The 18,246-nt window shown below is 36.2% G+C and overlaps 1 protein-coding gene across 4 annotated transcripts in view; it reads right to left on the reverse strand.

The window, feature by feature from the left end:
• Nucleotides 1-18,246, reverse strand: part of CDKL5 (cyclin dependent kinase like 5) — a 129,681-nt gene that overhangs the window by 97,892 nt on the left and 13,543 nt on the right. For 2 of the 4 annotated variants that reach the window (XM_015630516.1, XM_015630492.1), the window contains exon 2: nt 8,143-8,279. The exons of the other annotated variants lie outside the window; for them this stretch is intronic. The gene's annotated coding sequence lies outside the window, so the exon portion shown is untranslated. The remainder of the gene's footprint in view (nt 1-8,142; nt 8,280-18,246) is intronic. 4 annotated transcript variants of the gene reach the window in all.

Consider the following 18,246-nt stretch of genomic DNA (forward strand, 5'->3'; position numbering starts at 1 on the left):
CCTTAATTAGAAATCCTCACCTTTATAATACATAATTTGATTCACTGGAAAGCACTAACCAATTTATTTACCAGCTTCTAAAGACTCATATATGAAATTGCAAGTATCAGCTTTTATACAATAAACTCTTGACACCATGTCACCGCTCAGGCAGCAGAAGCAGATGTAAGAAGCTCCAGATACATCAAGAGCCAGCAGGCAGAAACACACTATTCTGTGTGTATACAGTGTATATTTTTATACACACACATATATATTTATAAAAATATAAACATACTATATAGTATACACAGTAGAAAGAAAACACAGTATGAGAGAAAATGTAAAGGAGATTTGTCCTTGAGAATGTCTCCATGGCAGAGATATAACCACGCCCAAACTGTGAAAAAAACTGGTTTCCAGAAGTGAACAGCAGCGCTGTGAAGAAAGAGGTGCACTAGATTAGAACTACAGAAGACATGTGGCTGGAGGGAGTAAGTAGAAGAGCAGAGCCTGCTCTGCTCTAGTTAAAAATGGGACAAAAGTCATTCAATCAGGACTCGGGCTATAATCCTTATTATGTTTGTGGAGCATTTTGAACAAGACAAACTAGAACAACATGACAACAGACGTGCTTTGACTGCAGTATCCAGAGGAAAAAAAACCCAACCAAACAAAAATAACCAAACAACAACATCAACAAAACCCGTATCACATTCACAGCACAAACCAACAATGACAAGGAAACAATTCACACAAAATCCAAACCAAATCAACAAATTTAAGAGCGCAAGGATGAGCAGATAAAAATTCAATGATCTCAAGGGAGCTTCTGTACTGAACACTGTTCAATCACATTTAACACAAAGCACATTCAACTGCCCAAAGTTTGCTACTTTTTGCTGGTTGGATTTTTTTAATTGCTGGCACTACCTCCCAATATCAAATCAACCAACTATAATATGCCTATATTAACACAACTGAAGTCTACAAAAGTACTTCTAAGCTTCATTCTGTTTCATCCTCTTAACTGCTTGTCTAATGGCACACAATTAATTCTGAAAAATCTCTAAAGGAAAATCAAGGTTTTTTTTCTCTGCAGTGAACTGGAGTCTCATCTATTTTCTTCAGTATCATGCTGGCTGATTAGCTTCTTTTTTTGCACTCAGGTAAGAACTCAGTAGTCAACTGGGATCCTCCTGAAATCTGCAAATTGAAATACAGAAATTACCATTCTAAAAGCCCTGTGCTTTCTTAGTTTGTCCTGTTTAAATGAGATCAGTACATAAAAAACATGTTCTAGAAGGAGAAGCTAGAGTCCAGGTGATCTGAATAATTGAAAAAGATTAATAGAGCTTGTGAGATGCTTTCTCAGATGTTTCCCCACTGCTAGCAAGACTTCCAAAGAACTTGCAGCTCAATCCATCTGAATTACCCACAACAGAAATGGATGAGTGGAAATTCTGCATGCCAGATCTTATAAAGCCTGTGTTTTCCACAGGCCCAATAAAAATAATCTGCCTTCAGTATTTTCATGTTGTTCTAATGAAAAGAAGAAAAAAAAAAAGATTATGCTGTAAAATACCTTCATCAACAGCCAGAACAACAACTGTACTGAGGGAATACAGTCAACTAAATTCATAGGTACACCAAGCAAAAGGCAAAGTTTCATTTCAAGAGAACAGATATTTTGCAAGACATATGATATTTATTTTTATACATTAGTCATACAATAATACTACAAGCCTAATTTTTCTTTAAAATAGCACAGTATTTTATGTTAAGGTATATTGCTGATATTAATTTTGTACAGTTTACCATTTATTTTTGCAGTTACAAAATGACTGAAATTCTTAAATAATGAACATACTGTACATGGAAAGGAGTATTCAGAATAAATACAGATGTGTAGAATACCTTTTAAAAAAGAACAAGCCTTGATAAAAACTACTACTGAATTCACAGAAGGAAAAAAAATAATTCAAATGCAAACATATGCCAATTTTTGAGTATCTTTACTTTTTCAATCAAATCTCCCAAAAATCTCATTATACATGAAATAACAACAAATAACTAGCTTTGGATTGCTGCAGTAACTGTCAGGTCAGTACAGTGTAGGCAAAAAGGCACCAATAAGATCAGCAAAAGATTCCATCTGAATACTTGTTATACTTGTTGACTTCATCTAAGCAGAAAGTGTTTCAAGACCCTAAAGTTCTTAATAATTCATTTTTTAATATGAGAAAATGTGACAGAACATATCTCTTTTCTCAGTTTATGCAGGTTTTGATTGAAATGTACATATTATTCTTGAGGTAATTTAAAAGCCATTTATTTATTTACTAAAATGAATATAAACTCTCAAGTTAATTCAACAGATTCTTTGGGTAAAGGTGTTTCAGTATTATCTATGTAAATTTCCTGTAATTTTTTCATGCCTTAACGTTAGTTATTTTCTCTTCTCTTTCTCCAACATATATTCCAGTTGAAGTTCTTCAGGGCTCTATTATATAAAAACTTCCACGTAGCATCAAAAATAACACTGGGAAAAGACTATCTATTCCTTAAAGGAAAAATAAAAATAAATGCCCTCCTAAAAAGCCCTTATCCTGAATCAAGGTAGAAAATCTAACTAAAATTTATGAACCTTGCAGACACAGAAGACAGAGCTTGTTGGTTTGTGAAAGTAGCTCTTGCTCAGCCCACTCAGAGAGAAGACAACAGAACTTGGCTGAGGCCTTGCCATCAAGAAATGTCTCTATCCTGGTAGGCCCAGAATGTGTTTAAGGAGTAAAACACACTAATATTATTTTATGGTGTTTGAGCATGGATTTGTTGTTATCCTTACTATTACAGAAGCCTGTGAAGCTTTGCATTCACAGAACGTCATTTAATTGAAAATCAAGACTAACAAAAATAAAAGTGTCCACAAATATTTGCAAGACAATGCTTAAATGTTTCAGGATACAACCAGATGCTCAATTCTAGCTGTTCCTGATCCAGATTAAGTTGTCTGCAAATCTGAGTATCCACAGCTGATCACAAATCCCTATGTCTACCACCTCTACTAGCCCATGGTCAAAAACCAGTTCAAGTTTAAAAGTTTTTACTCAAATCTATTTTATTTGCTTACATACAACTTTTTTTAAAGAAGAAATCCCCACAGTTATTTAGTTTTCTTTTTTGAAATTAGATACTACTTCCAAAAACCTTTGCAACAAACCTACTATATTCTTTTTTCAGTCCAGAAGATGTTACACAACGAGGATAGAGAAAGTTTTTTTGGAAAAAAAACCCTCTGCTCTCCCTTTAGGCCACCATCTCAGCATGCTCAAGGGGACATTCTGGAGTAGCTTTGCCATCTGGATTCCAGGTTGCCAAATTATTAATGCTCTTTCAAACAATGACTCCAAGCCAAGACAACAAACCTTTTACAGAATCCTGCCATTTTCTTCTCTTGTTAGATGACAATTACAGCCTCATGTCAGCAAAGACAATTCACAGATCAAGCTACCTATAATACATGGGTTCTCACACACCTCCTCTTATCCTAGCCTAGGTTAGCATTTTAAGATTTCACACTAAAAGATTGTCTTCCAACTCTGTATCTAACAGAGGTGACTAAGCCTGTCCTGTATCACTAACAGATTAGCAACATAACATTTTTTTTTTCATAGCACAGCAATCACAACAGTAAAAGTTTTATCTGTTGTGTAAAGAAAATTCACTGCTTGTGTTCCAATGCAACAGTGATTAGCATGAACAAAGACTGAGAAAGACAGAAACTCTTTTAACACCAGTAAATGCACTTAGTTTTTTTAACAGCTGCAAATGTGTTTGCCATGTCACAGACTTAAATCTGGGTATATCATTACCCTGTACTGTTTAATTCAATGCCTAGAGATACTAAATATAGATCATCAAGTTACAGTGATGAGGGAACTGGAACAAGCAAAAAGAAAGCATAACAATTGATCAGCATCCCCACAAAAATATACAAGAATGTCTGTCTACAATGTCATTATCCATCCCTCCCTTCCTATTGTGAAGGATAACATTATTTTAATACTTGAGGTACAATATTCCTATATTAAGTTCAATATTTAAGACTTGTATGAGACATAAATACACTGAAGCATTATTAATCATTCTGAGAAAATAAATAGAACATTTTGTTTTCTTCAAAACCTTATAGCAATCAAAAAAGTAGACAATTATCTTTTTTTCATTTAACCACATGAAAGACCTGTACTGGGACCTCCATTCATTCAGACTAAAAAAAAACCCAAACAAAACCACAAACTAAAAAACCCAAAAACAAACAAACAAAAAAAAAAGCCACCAAAAAACCTTCCAAAAAACAAAAAACAAAAAAACCCCAACCATACTAAGGTACAGTCAAATTTCCTGAAAATCATCTAAGAGAAATCAAATTATCTCTACTCTTCAACTAATTAACCGTACCCTCTAATAAACAAAGGAAGACAGTACAAATAAGCCAGTTGCATGGCCAGGAATTTTCTGGAGTTAAGTTCAAGAAGTTTTAGCACATGACAAACAAGTCAATACATTTAATTGTTTCTGAATGGAAATTTGCTGAAATCCCATAAAACATATGCTACCAAAAAAGCCTGTACAGAATGGAAAGATTCTTCAGTCATTCTACTCTGGGTTCCCATCTTGATAGCTTAAGCAGGATTTTCCAACCATGTACACATGTACACTCATGGCCACAACCACTTTCAGGAAGACTAAAAAGCTGAAGCACAAAATGAAATGCTAAAAACTAAACCACCTAAATTAAGATACTAAACACTAAAATATATTTTAAACATTGTATGCACTCAAGTCACTCACATTTCCAAGCAGAAGACAAAATCAGAGAGCTGTACCAAGCACTTGTACCCTACAGGGATCAAGACACTCAGAGCCTATGAGAAAGCAAATTAACTTCCCTTTCCTATCAGTGCTCAAACACTGCAAATACAGTTTTCTTTTTGATTTTATTTACTCTGAAAGATGTATAATGCTAATTTAATAATGAGTTTTTCCATATTTCAAATTTTTAACTCTTGTTTATTGTGGTTACGCAATCATATGATTTTTGAAATAATATGATTGCGTAACAGGCCACAAATTAAAAATACACAGGCACCCTAATTTTTTTCTATTTTATCCTAGTTCAATATAGGAATATTTTTAACAATTTGCCTATGTAGACACATTCATACACCTCTGTGTAGGTTCTCCAGGTGGTGGGTATGGACTGGAGGAGCATAATGCCTGTAGACAGTTCAAAAGCCAGTCAGAACCCCTGACTGCCCCAGACCTATCACTGTCATTCAAAAATTATTCCCACTGAAATCTCAGCTTCCCTAAGTCCTGCCCAGCAGCAGGACCAGAGCCTCAGACTGAAAAACACAAGGTTCCTTCTGAACACCAGGAAACCACTGCAAGGGTGACTGAGCCCTAGCACAGGTTTCTCCACAGGGATTGCAGAATGCCCACCCTGAGGATACCCAAAAGTAACCTGGACATGGACCTGAGCAACTGACTCTAGGTGTCCCTGCCAGAGCATGGGGCTGGACTGGATCACCTGAAGAATCCCCTTCCAACCCCAACCAGACAGGATTCTGTGATCAAATCCACAGAAGGTCATAAGAGAATAGCTTGCTACCAACCCTCACAGCAGAGGAAGAAAAAGGGACTGCCTTTCAAACACCTGGCATTAGAGCAGACTGCCTTTGGCTCAGCTTTGGTCTCTTATATCCCCTTCTCAATAACTGATCTTTACCTTGTTCTCAAAAACCATCTCTTCTTCCCTTTCCCACACCACTATCCTGTATCTTAAGCTCAGTTACTCTACTAAGTAAGATCAACTTCCTAGTGTCCTCAGGCTTTTCATCTTTGCATCCCAGTAACTTCTAAATTCCAAACAGCAAGAAGCACATTCAAACAGGATTTTTTAATGTTTTTTTTAATGCATTAAACCTGGACAAATTTTTATCATTATTTGTGAAATCTTGAGTGTAACCATGAGAAGGTAACTCTTCCATCCCTTATTAGATATTCTAACAGCACTTTAAAAGAAAACTTTGATTATTTTTTTTTTTACTTCTGAAGTAGCTGCTTTCTCAACAATTAACCATTTTGGCTTGAATTAAATAAGAGTCAGAACCAAACCACATGAAAAGCCATAAAATAATCAGGCTGAGGCAACCACCCAGTTTAGGGAGGGTGGAGGGAAGAGAAGAAAAAATAGCCCAGATGCATTTATCAAAAGTTATAAGCAATTTAAAAGTAGGATCCAAAGAGGAAGCTTTGGAAACTTCAATTATAGAGAGTTCCAGACCTGTGTACTAAAAAAAACCCCAACACAAAACATCCAAAGAGCAAGCAAGACCAGATGTTTCAATTTATTCTTTTTGTGTCTTTGCTAAATAAATGGGTTTTTAAAATAAGCTTAGAAACTCATATATATATATCAACATCTATTCTAAACCAATGAATCTCACTTTTTTATCTCCAGATCTGTATATATCACAGATATATGAGTACTGTTACAGTATTCAGTTCTCAAATTTACAAATTTCAAGCTGACAACCATGATATTCATGAAGGCTTCGTTCCATTTAGAGCAGAGTTCTGAGACAAACAGAAAAGGATGGATTCAGTATGATATCAGTACTACCACTCTTCCTTTCAGTAACAAATAAAACTGACACTGCAAGATAAACAAAAGAGTGCTTAAAAATGTATATACCTTGATCTTGAAATTAATTTTTAAAGAAGACTGAAAACAAGCCTAAAGATTGTAGCCAGTGGTCTTGATAAAACAAAAAACTAAAAACCCACAGCTTGCACAAACTCTGAATGAGGATCTAGGCTTTTTGTTTGGATCTTTTTGTTTGTCAGGTTTGGTTGGTGTGTTTTTGGGTTTTTTTGTAAATTCCTTAAATTGTTGTCTGTCCATAAGTTTAAGGCCATATCAAGAAGTCCATTTCAGTTACCCAAGCATTTCTTTCCTGCAAAATACCGCCTCTTCAGAACTTTCACTTAGTGAAATAAAAGAAAGCAGATTAAATCAAAAGATAAACTCATGCAATATCATGGATACACTAGACTTTTCCTAGTTTTAATAAAGAAGAGAGATCTGCAATCAAGAACTAATTGGTTGTTTCCAGTGCAACAGGAAAGACTGAAATAAAGGAGAACTGTAACCAAACAAAAGCCCAATAACAGAAAAAAAGAAGGAAAGATAATGACCTGTGAAATGAAAGTCAATAAGAAGAGTGTTTCAAATCCTACATATGGAGTGTGGGAACCACTCCCTTCTGAAATACTGCAATTCATTAGGTACTGCATGTATGTAATTTCTTTACCACAAAACTTAGATCAGCAAACTGATACAGACTTAAAACAGATGTTAATGTAATTTAACTTGAAGACTGCCAGTTGCTTACTTGGTAGGACATTTTCAGGATTAGCTGAAGGGAGCAGAAGTTTCATTAGTAAAATTGGTATTGGGATAAGCCTCCAGAAACCCTAGCCTCTTATACCCACTTTTATCACAGATTCTTGGGTGCTCCAAAATGTTTTACATTAATAGGGTTTTCTTCTGTCACAAGAAAAATAAAGTGTTCATCCACTATGCTTATTTCTCTTAAGGTTTAGCATCACTCTCTGCATTGATCAGTATATACATACATACATATATATATATAAAAAGTAGGGATCACATAAGAGCAACTCTACACCAAATGAAAAAAGCAAAGAACTACTTGTGACTGTACATTTTCCAAAAATAAATTTAGAAATTCTGCTCGCAATTATGTAATTTAAAGTTATCAGATTCAATTTTGGAACTACCTTTGTGTTCCTGTGAAAAGGGAAATGCTACACAACCATTTAAAGAATGGTATTTGGGACCGGCATCCTCAGCTGTTAAATATTGCTTAAATATAGATCATGGAACCTGTTCAGCAGCTTAGTTAAATTTAAACTTGAAATGCAAGCCTTGGAAAAAGAAAGAAAAACATATTTGATCATCTACAGCAGTTAAATACTGGCAATACTGTTTTTCATTATTACAGATTTCAGCAAAATCCTGAGTTATATTTGTATCTCAATCTGTACTGCACTGATATCTCTCTTAGTTCCTACCTCCTGGGGCCACTACAACTTGCTAGGCAGATCAGTTTGCATCAGAAGGAAACTGGCACTAAGGCTGCATTCCATCCAGGTATTAGTTTTTATAGGGGATTCTTCAGCATTCATATTTTTCTCTACACAGCTTCATCCTGAAAAAAAAATATAAAATTGAAGGATCCAAATAATGACCTATCTTCCTCAAAATAATTATAAATTGCCCTTTTCTGGCATGAGGTATACCTTTAAAACCCAGCATATACAAAAAAAATCAATCACCTCAATGACTTCAGTACTGTAATTACTAATTCTACAGGTCAAACCACAAACTTCACAGGGAAGACATTAAGGTCTTGTTAAATTGGATAGCATTCATTTTAAGAAAGCAAACCAAAGTTAAAAGGCTTATGTTTCTACCACACGTGCTGAGCTTGTCTATACAGAGCAATAACAATGAACTTTATGACAGATGTAATATTATTCCCTGCAGCAACTCTAGCACAGCCTCTCAAGTCTAATTCACTGTTTCTATATATAGTAAGTATTTTTACTGTATTGAATCCCCTTCCATATGATCCAGTTCCATATACCTTTAAATTCTACTTCAGGGATTAAACAGCAGAGTATTGCATGAATAAATGGACATGGAAGCAGACTAGACCAATGCTGCAGTCAGAATATTAATTACTTCTTTCTATGCCAACAGTAACAACTGATGAACAAACCATTGTACTGCCCCACATTTACAATGATCACCTTAAATACACTGTAGTTTGTAGAAATGGACATCGTGCCTTGCATGCCAGCCTCAGTAATTACAAGCAAACTTCAATAAAAGCATAATCCAAGAGTTCTTGGACCAATTTCTACAGCAATAAGAGATCATAAAGAAATGTTCAACTGAATGTAAAGAATTTTTCACATGTTCCCTTCATGCTACTTGGTTTGTGTGCACTTTGGAGGTACAGGAGAAAATGGACAAGAAGGTCAACTGGTAAAAAAATGGTCACTGAGAAATTCCACAATTCCAGCAATAGCTACAACGTCCTGTGATAAAAATCAAGATGCTGGCAGAAGGCTACAGAGGTATCCCAGTTACTTCAACACCCTCCACCAGCACCTGCAAACTAAGGACACTCTGTAAGCTCAAATAGGAGCAACCAAGAGTTAGCCAATTTCACACTGTCAGAATGACACTGGGGCTACTGTGCTCCCTCCCCTCGCAGTTTTACCAACAGTAGAATGGTACTGGCAAGACTCAAAAAATCCTGACAGCTTCCGATTAATGGGAGTTCCCAAATTCCTCTTTTCTGATAAGCTCAGAAATTGGGAAAAGGTATTTATTTCGTCAGTGTGCTTCACAACCCACCTGATCACTATGGCAATCTCACAAAAAATAACATGGCTTGTTCACGACTAGAATCTTTAGCAACTCACATGTCTGAGATGAAAAACCAGCACAAAGAGTTTGCTGTCATGGCCTCTCATTCACTTTCATCATCATGATCAAATCAGTAAGATTCTGATGTTCCTCTTTTCATTTTGTTAACTCAGAAGATTAATCCACAGAAATGGAAAATAAGCAGAAGATTACCAATGAATTACAGAGGAATTGCTTAAGAGATAATTAACCAACTGCAGGCTGAACAATGAGACTGAAAAGGATAGGGTACTGTGTTTGATCAGATTAGGAACTGCTGAGCAACATTGTTTGTAACTGCACCAGCAACATCTCTGAACTTCACTCAAGGCTGAGGGAAAAAAAAAAAAAAACAGCTCGAATTTCTCAGTTATCCAAAGCACTTCCAGAATCCAAGCAAAATTAGCAGGGTTCATCTCAAGTCATAGAACAGATTTTTTTTTTTTCCTTCAAATCTGAAAACCAAATGAAGCATAGCAACCAGTTCAGCAATGCAGATAACTTTTCAGTGTTATTTAAAGAAAGTTATGGGATTTTGTGAAGTATTCATATACAGAAATATCTTGAACTTTCACTTTTGAAAACACCTTTACTTAGTAAAGATCCAAAACATAATAATGAGATTTAATTTTTTTAATTGCTCTAAGAATCAAAATAGTCAAAGTTTTTGAATCAAGAACTTGAGAGGCAACATGAATTGTGACTGCACAAGCCCTCAGCTTGAGATGTGCAACAGCAGCTCCAGGAATGCTTGAGTGTTCAGGGTGGACTCAGGAGTCAGCAGGTACTGCCACTTTCCAATAGCCTGCACTAGGGTGTCAAGGACTTCAGACAGGTGACCAGACAGGGATCTTCTCAGTGTTTAAGTGTCTGACACAAGGGTGTGAAGAAGATAAACCCAGATTCTCCTTGGAGGTTGTGCTGGTGTCCACTAGAGAGGTGTCCCTGAAAGGCCAAGCAGAAGTGGGCATGAACTGCCACAGAGGAAGGTCTGTCTGACTGGCAGTGAGGAGGGCTCTGAAGTGGAGCAGGCTGCTCACAGAGGCTGCAGAGTCTCATGTCAGAGATACTCAAAACACGATCAGAATGTGGTGTTTGTTCACTGAGCAATCTGCTCAGCGTGGCCCTGGTGGAGATGGGGGTTTGGCTTTCCACAGGTGCTTTCCAGCCTCAGCTACTCTGTGATTCTTTGACACCCTTGGAGCTATCTCAAACTGCAGTGCATGATGTGTCTGAGGAAGTACAACAGGAAGTAACTGTCCAGATTCAAGAGAAGAGTGCACAATTTTATTATCCCTTGCTTGTTCCATAGTGTCCATGCTTAATGCCTAGATTTTAATTTGCCACAATCCTCTTTAGCCCTGAGATATTCCTCTATTCCTGCCCACACTTCAAGGCAGCTAGCAGTTCTCTGAACATTATGTTATCCCTACATAGTCCCTTCAGATGTGTCTAAATTAAGGAAGCTCTTAAACTTTGTATTGCTAATCTTGGCTCAGATGCCTATTTTACAAAATGTGAATTGTGTGTTCCCTCTTTTAATGCAACATGAAGTGTTCCCTGAATTTTCAGACATCTTTATAGCTTCCTAATAAAAAAAATAAGAAAAATAAAATATAACTTTGCTTCTTTATGCCTCACACTTGGTGCACTAAATTAACCAATTTGTTATGTCATGTAGCAGTTACTTTAGAAAACAGAAATACAAAAATGTCTGAGAATTTAAGGGATAGGCCAGCAATTCTAACTTTTGTTTTGAAATAGTTTCAATGACCCATCACCAAAACACTAATACTACTAAAGCAATAGGCTATTCCCTTAAAATCCCTATCAGAGGCCCCAGGAATGAAATTATTTTACCAGGCTAGCTTTCTTTATTGGAAAAAGCAATATGAGCTGTGCCGTCTTCCTTCAGGACAATAAAATGAATCAGAGGTACAAGATGAACTTTAACTCCCCTTGAAGAAGTTGCATACAGCCTGAAATTACTCTTCAAGACATTCTGGGGTAGCTGTGTTTGCCTCACCAGTGGATTACTCCTCATTTGGTGGTTCCATTTGCATAGCCAATGATTTATTTATTAGCTGCTTGTCCTCTACTTTGTATTACAAAAAAGCCCTGTCAAGTCTAAAAAGCCAAGACAGAACACTGTGGATTGTTGTCTAGGACAATACAGTGATATAATGCAACAAAATCTCAGACCTACAAGCAGGAAAATGATCACACTTAGAACTGAACATAAAAATGCATCACTGACTCAGGTTCTCCATAGGATTTTCATCTTAATTTGCTGTGGAGACGCAGAACGGATGGGGAAAAGTTTACCACTTAGAGAAAAGGTCTCAGTCAGAAGTCCTGAAAAGGACTAGATTATGTACTTTCCACTCCCACAGGAACAAGTTTTACCCTTTTCATTGCTTGCTTAACTCTAACCATACTTAAGATTTCTCTGGAGTATACAAGTATACTAAGCAATAGTTGCTTAAATTAGAAAGGATGGCCTCCTGTAATCAAGGAAGAAAGGCTGGATTCTGTTCTCCTACTCACCACACTGGGTAAGATGAGACCCCAGGGAAAACTCTGCTTACAAGGTCACTTCTAATATCCCTCTCCCATTTCAGCATACAGGGACAGCCAACCCTGGCATAGTGAAAAACACAGCCCTAAGAAAATTAATTTTAAGTTTTTTAACTCTGTTTTCAAAACTGATGCCTGCACTACTTACCTTTTACAATTAGACTGACAAGGTTCAATTCAAAGGCTACCCAATTACATCCACATATCAAAGAACTCAACAGCTTTTCCTCACAGACACTTAAGGGAAAAAAACCCTAGTACAAGCATGTCAATTTGTAGGTATCATGTGTCCATTATCATATTTAATATTACATCAAATAAAACAATATAAATCAGGGGAGAGAGATAATATTTGCAGTCCTTTCCCCAGGTATACAATTGAGTGTAACAGGCATTGAAACAATTGCCTTTGACCCGCTTACGGTACTTTCATCATGATGACTTAATTCATCATAATGAATTTCAAAAATGTTCTCTTTCTCAGAGTTCCTGAGGTTTTCAGGAGCCTCAAATTCCCCCACAGTGTTCAAAAAATATGATCTATTTATGGCATCTGCTAGATGCTTACAGACAGGATGGTATCCAAAAAAATTATTTTAGTGCATCGTGTTCCCAATACAAAATCATGCAAGAGCAGGTAAAGGCAACAGTAAAAACCTCTTCACATGATCATCTGCCCACAGTTTATGAATCTGTCCAAAACACATTGCTTTAGTCCATGTTATAAATGTGGTATCCAAAAAACTCATTTAAGAGTCAAACAACTTCAGTTAGGGAATTCCTTATCTAGAATTCCTTGAGGCAATTTTATGGCAAATACACTTTCACCATTAGAAAATGGAAAGTAACTTGTTATCACACTCAGTCATTCAAACATTTGGGAGAGATGAGAACAAACATCCAGACCTTGCCATTTAAAACAAAATAGTCATGAACCTAGCAATTAACACAGTGAACAGCCAGGTGTAAGACTCACAACCTAAGCAAAGGCTAACATTAGTACTTCCAAAAGCCTAAAAAAAAAAAAAAAAAAAAAAAGCCAAATGGCTATTAATTGCCCACTTTCCAATTAATGAGCAGGGAAATCTCATCAAATACCATCATTCTCTCCTCTATTTGCTCCTTGTACTTGTTCTTCTTCCCTTGAGATTTACCTTGTGCCTTACACAAGACAAAAAGTTTCCTCACAGACACCAATGCAGATTCTAAATGAAGAAAGTAAAAACCCTAATCTGTGACACTAAAAAATGTACCTGCTAAATCTGGAGTCGGAGTAGGTATCAACACATCTAGGTTACCAAATAAATCCTTCTTATAAAAATCCCTCCCAGCTAAGTAAGAATACAGGTAGTGTCTTCAAAAAAAGTATTATGCATTTTTCGTTTACCTGGGATCTGTTTCTTTAAAAAAAGGGGCGGAGGCAACATACCTTTAGGTACTCCTTATTTCTTTAAACCAAAAGTAAATCATTAACACTTCTAAGACCTGCAGACCATAGGTATTTCAAATATTTCTGCCTCTGCTGACATAGTAGCAGTCTATATGAAGAACTGTCATCTGCCTAAAAAATGCAGCTTTACTGATATCCAATCTTTCAAGAAGAGTAAAAAAAGTTACACTTGACTGACCACAAGTCTACCAAATCCAGCATGTGGTTTCTATCAACAGCCAGGAGGTAATACCGAGTATGGCCTAAGATCACTACAAGCAGGAAAGGACAACCCTTAATATTCTCCCAAAGACTCTCCCTATACAGACACAGCCCCCAAATATAGTATTATTCTCACTGTCCTTGAGTGATTTAATCACTTTCTCAGATGTAGATTTCAGTACAGCCCTGTTTTGTACATTTTGACAAAACAATGTTTGTTTAACAAAATACCCCAGAAACTAAAAGGAGCATAATATCATGCCATGTTGACAAGACAGTTGTAACAAGAATATTCTACCCAATACAGACTTGAAAGTAAAACTTAGTTTAGCTCAAACTCAATGTTATCATCCTTACACACAAATTTCTGGACGGATCACAAACTGATTTGTGGCAGACTAAGGCAGTTCATTACAGTAGTTACACAAAATCTTAAAACCTATTAGTCTGACTTAGCAGTAAAAAGAATATCACTCAACAGAACAAGCTAAAAAGCAAACTGCCTTAGCTAACCAGAAGTCACAACAGTTAATTGAAAATGACTGAGTAATAAATCAGCCATATGTTTAAATTTATTTTTTTTTCCTAAAAATGTCACATTCATTACTGAAAGGCCACAAAGCATGTACCTTATTTGAAGAAACTAAAGTGGGTACTTGTCAACAGAAAAGGTTAGGATGCCAGAGAAACTAATACAGGGCTAAAGGGTTTTTCACCCACAATAGCCCACATGAAGTGCAGAACAATTAAAGCATTCCATTCTACCATGTCTTCAGACCGCTTTCACTGAATGTTGAAAATGCTGCTAAGTGGTACCTGTCTGAGAGTACACAGGAACCCAGAAATTTCAAAAATTATTAAGTTACAGCTGTAGTCACAACTTATCTGTGTTCTTATGACTTCATCTAGTCAGGAGTGATTATTCTCATTTTACCAGAGTGCTGCTTAAGTGTAGCAACCCAGCTATAATGACAAATCTGAACTGTGGGAGCTGAAGAGGGCAGGGAGAGCAGGGAAAATAGCCCACTTAGTGCACTTATATTCAAGGTATACAATGGGAGTTTGCCCATCATACAAGATTGGAAGGAGCTGTTGGCTTCTGAAGGCAGAGGCCCTGCAGAAACATCTGCACAAACAAGAGACAAATTACCAAGGGACACCAACCCCTAAGACATTTAACAAGGGCAAGTGCCAGGTTCTGCATCTGGGATGGGGCAACCCTGTGCTGGGGACTTCTAGATCAGATATTAGGAAAGGTTCTTCACCCAGAGGGTGGCTGGGCACTAAAACAGGCTCCTCTCAGGGAAGTGGTCACAGCACCAAGTCTGACAGAGATGGGGAAGTGTTTGGACTCAGGTTGTTCTCAGTCATACTGTGGGATTCTCGAGGTGTCCTGAGCAGGGTCAGGAGCTGGACACTATGATCCTTGTGGCTCCCTTCCAACTCAGGACATTTTATGATTCTAGTAATTCCCTCTCTTCATTTCAAATGCTTTAAAAATTAGCAGCTTTTAATGCTGTGAAATTCTCACTTAAGTTTACTAGCAGAAACAGAACATCCACTATCTGCATATGCCATCAAATAATTAATTTGCCCTTTTTTTTTCAGATATGTAACATCAAAAAAAACCCTACTACCTTTTGACATTAGTCTTTTGAAACACAACTGTAAAACTGTTTTTTCAATAGTTATTAAGTGTAATTTTATCAATTTACATTGAACTAGAATGGAAATTGAATAGGGTGTTTTCAGTAGTTTAAGAAGTGCAGATTACTTCATTCATTAATCTCAACATTCATTAAAGGTTACAATTCAATTGTTCTAATATGGAAGTCTTCCTGAGAAGGAAAAGACATTTATTTCTGGTTTGAAAACATTTCTTTACCTGATACAAAAGCATAGGACAATATGGAAACTACCACTATCAGTATTTTCTGATCTCCTTCAATTTATTTCCATTGATTAGCACACAAACATGATTAACAACAGAATTCTACTCTCACCACCAAAATAAAATAAAGATGTTTGTAAAAACATCTGATCCTAAATAATATATTCCCTTTACTACATCTTGTATCTGCCATAAATATGCAGCATTAACAAGTATTATACAGACCCAGTTGTAGAAAATATAGATAAAAGACTAATATTGAAGACACTGTCACATGATCTTCTGCTGTAAAATAAACCCTATAGACAGTAACAGTAAATTTTCATTCTCACTCAAGTAATAGAAAGCACACATTCATACGTGCATGATTTCCATTTATGACGTACACCTTTACAAAAATCAATGAGCTTTAAAACCTGTTGATGCTAATCTCATTAATTCTACCATATATTAAGATGTTAGCCACTGGGAAGTGCAGCAGAATAACAGTAGAGCTTCCATATGTAGAAGATGACTAACAAAGCAGAAATTCCTACACCTCCTACCCACCAGCAGAGCCTAACAAATAGTGTCAATTTTACATATAGGTATCAGTCTGCGAGAGATGAATGATTTCTTGCATGTTTCCTTCCTTCAGAATACCTGATCAATGCATTATTGTCTCATCTGAAACAAGAATTTGAGCATCAGTTTCAAATCAGTTAATTTGGAATAGACATCTTGCATTATTATATGTTTTCTGGGATACCTGACAGGAAATAAAACTTTGGGGAATAGTTCTAGTTTAATATTTGATTTTCTTACTGTTACCATTATGGATAAGCTATCACAGACACATCTTTAAATAAAAATACCAAGGCTTGAGTTTTTTTATTCTTCAAAATGTGACTGTGTATTGCAAATGTCTAAAGGTAACTGTTAGAACATTAGCTGAAATAAAAGACAATTAGCCAGTTAGTTTCAATCCTTTGTTCATTTTTTTGTTGTTGTTGTTGTTCGATTGATCAGACATAGTTCTCTATCATTTTCAAAAGATGTTTTCTTAATACTTCCACTGAAGAAGCTTCAAAACCCTATTTGAGGACTAAAAGTAGGCAGAGAAAGAAAAATCAGAAAGATTAAAACCCCATGTAACATAGTGAAGACTCCTCTTGAGATCATCTTACATTTATAAACCATAGGTAAGGGATTTTTTTAGTATTTCTCTATCATACAAGTGGACTGTTTATAAGTATTAATAACGTAAGAATGTTATATAGTTTGAGGAAAAAAAATTAAAAGAGGTAGGCTTCACTTTAGGACTCCACAGGGCTTGAAACTTCATAGAAATGGAAATGGACTGAATTGAGTTTACGCTTCTTTTTTCTCTACTGAAAATGAACGTAAATGAAAGACAGACTGAGACTTCTTTCTATTTCCATTTGATACAGCACACAACTGGCATCTAAACATAAAGTTCTTAAATGGTAAAAAAAACCTCAGAAGTGTAGATCTTGAAATTTTACCAGGATTTTTTCCCAACCACAATTTTTTTTTTCCATCTTCTCTCTAATCTCCTGCAACATTTGCAGAAGTGACCCCCAAAAATTTCAGAACTGTAAAAGCCTATTGAACAGAATAACCCACACTGGAAAACCCAAGAACTACAGAGATTAGGCTGTCTGTAAAACAGTGCAGAAGAGCAGATCTCATAAAAGGTGTACTTCCTGCTGTTGAAAACACAAGTTAGCCTGCTGTTTCTGAATTACAGTATTTTAAAATGTGTTAATAGATGTACCAGAGCAACACACTTCCCCCTCCTCCTCCAGTCTCACAAGCAATGCTTCAATGCTTCCCCTCTTGGTACTTCCACATCCTATCACCTCATTCATCAATTATTGCTTTGCTTTTCATTTCCTTTGTTTTCACATAAGTACAACTGAACTGCAAAACTAGAAATGTAAAGTTTATGTAATTATGACATAATTACTACCAGGCCTTTAGTCTTCAAGAGAAAAAATATTGAAATCATAGTGGAGTTTTGTGTCTCAGTTAGAAGAAATGCAGTTGAATAGCTTAAGTTTCTTTAAGACAAATGGATAAAACCGTGAACTCTTTTTTTCCAGTTCATTACTGGAACTTTAGGGAGAAATTACAATTATCACTGAATAAAAGTGCTCAGCATATCTCAGTATTCTACCTCAGAAACAGTTTACAACCTAGGGAGACCTTTTAGGTTTGCTTTCTATTCAATATTCTTAAATGCTGAACCAAGAACTCCACTATCAAAAAGGAGAATATTAAGGAGTTCCAAACAACTTCTTGTGTACAGAGATAGGAGCAGGGACACTGAGGAGTGCTCAGAACATCCCATCTCACATCACTGACAAAGCTGCAAAATCTATCTGAAATGTCTTAGTACAGGAACCAGCAAAACTCATTTCCACTTAACCCCTACCTTCTGGTACAAGTAGAATAGATGAAAACTATTGTTGCTCACATCCTTCAGCTCTGATTCCATTAAACTGTGCCTCTGCTGCAAGAAATACTTACAAACAGAGGGACAGTTAATAGCATTACCAGATAATTGGGAAAATTATG

This window comes from Parus major, chromosome 1, assembly GCF_001522545.3.
Source record: "Parus major isolate Abel chromosome 1, Parus_major1.1, whole genome shotgun sequence".
NCBI lineage: Eukaryota > Metazoa > Chordata > Aves > Passeriformes > Paridae > Parus > Parus major.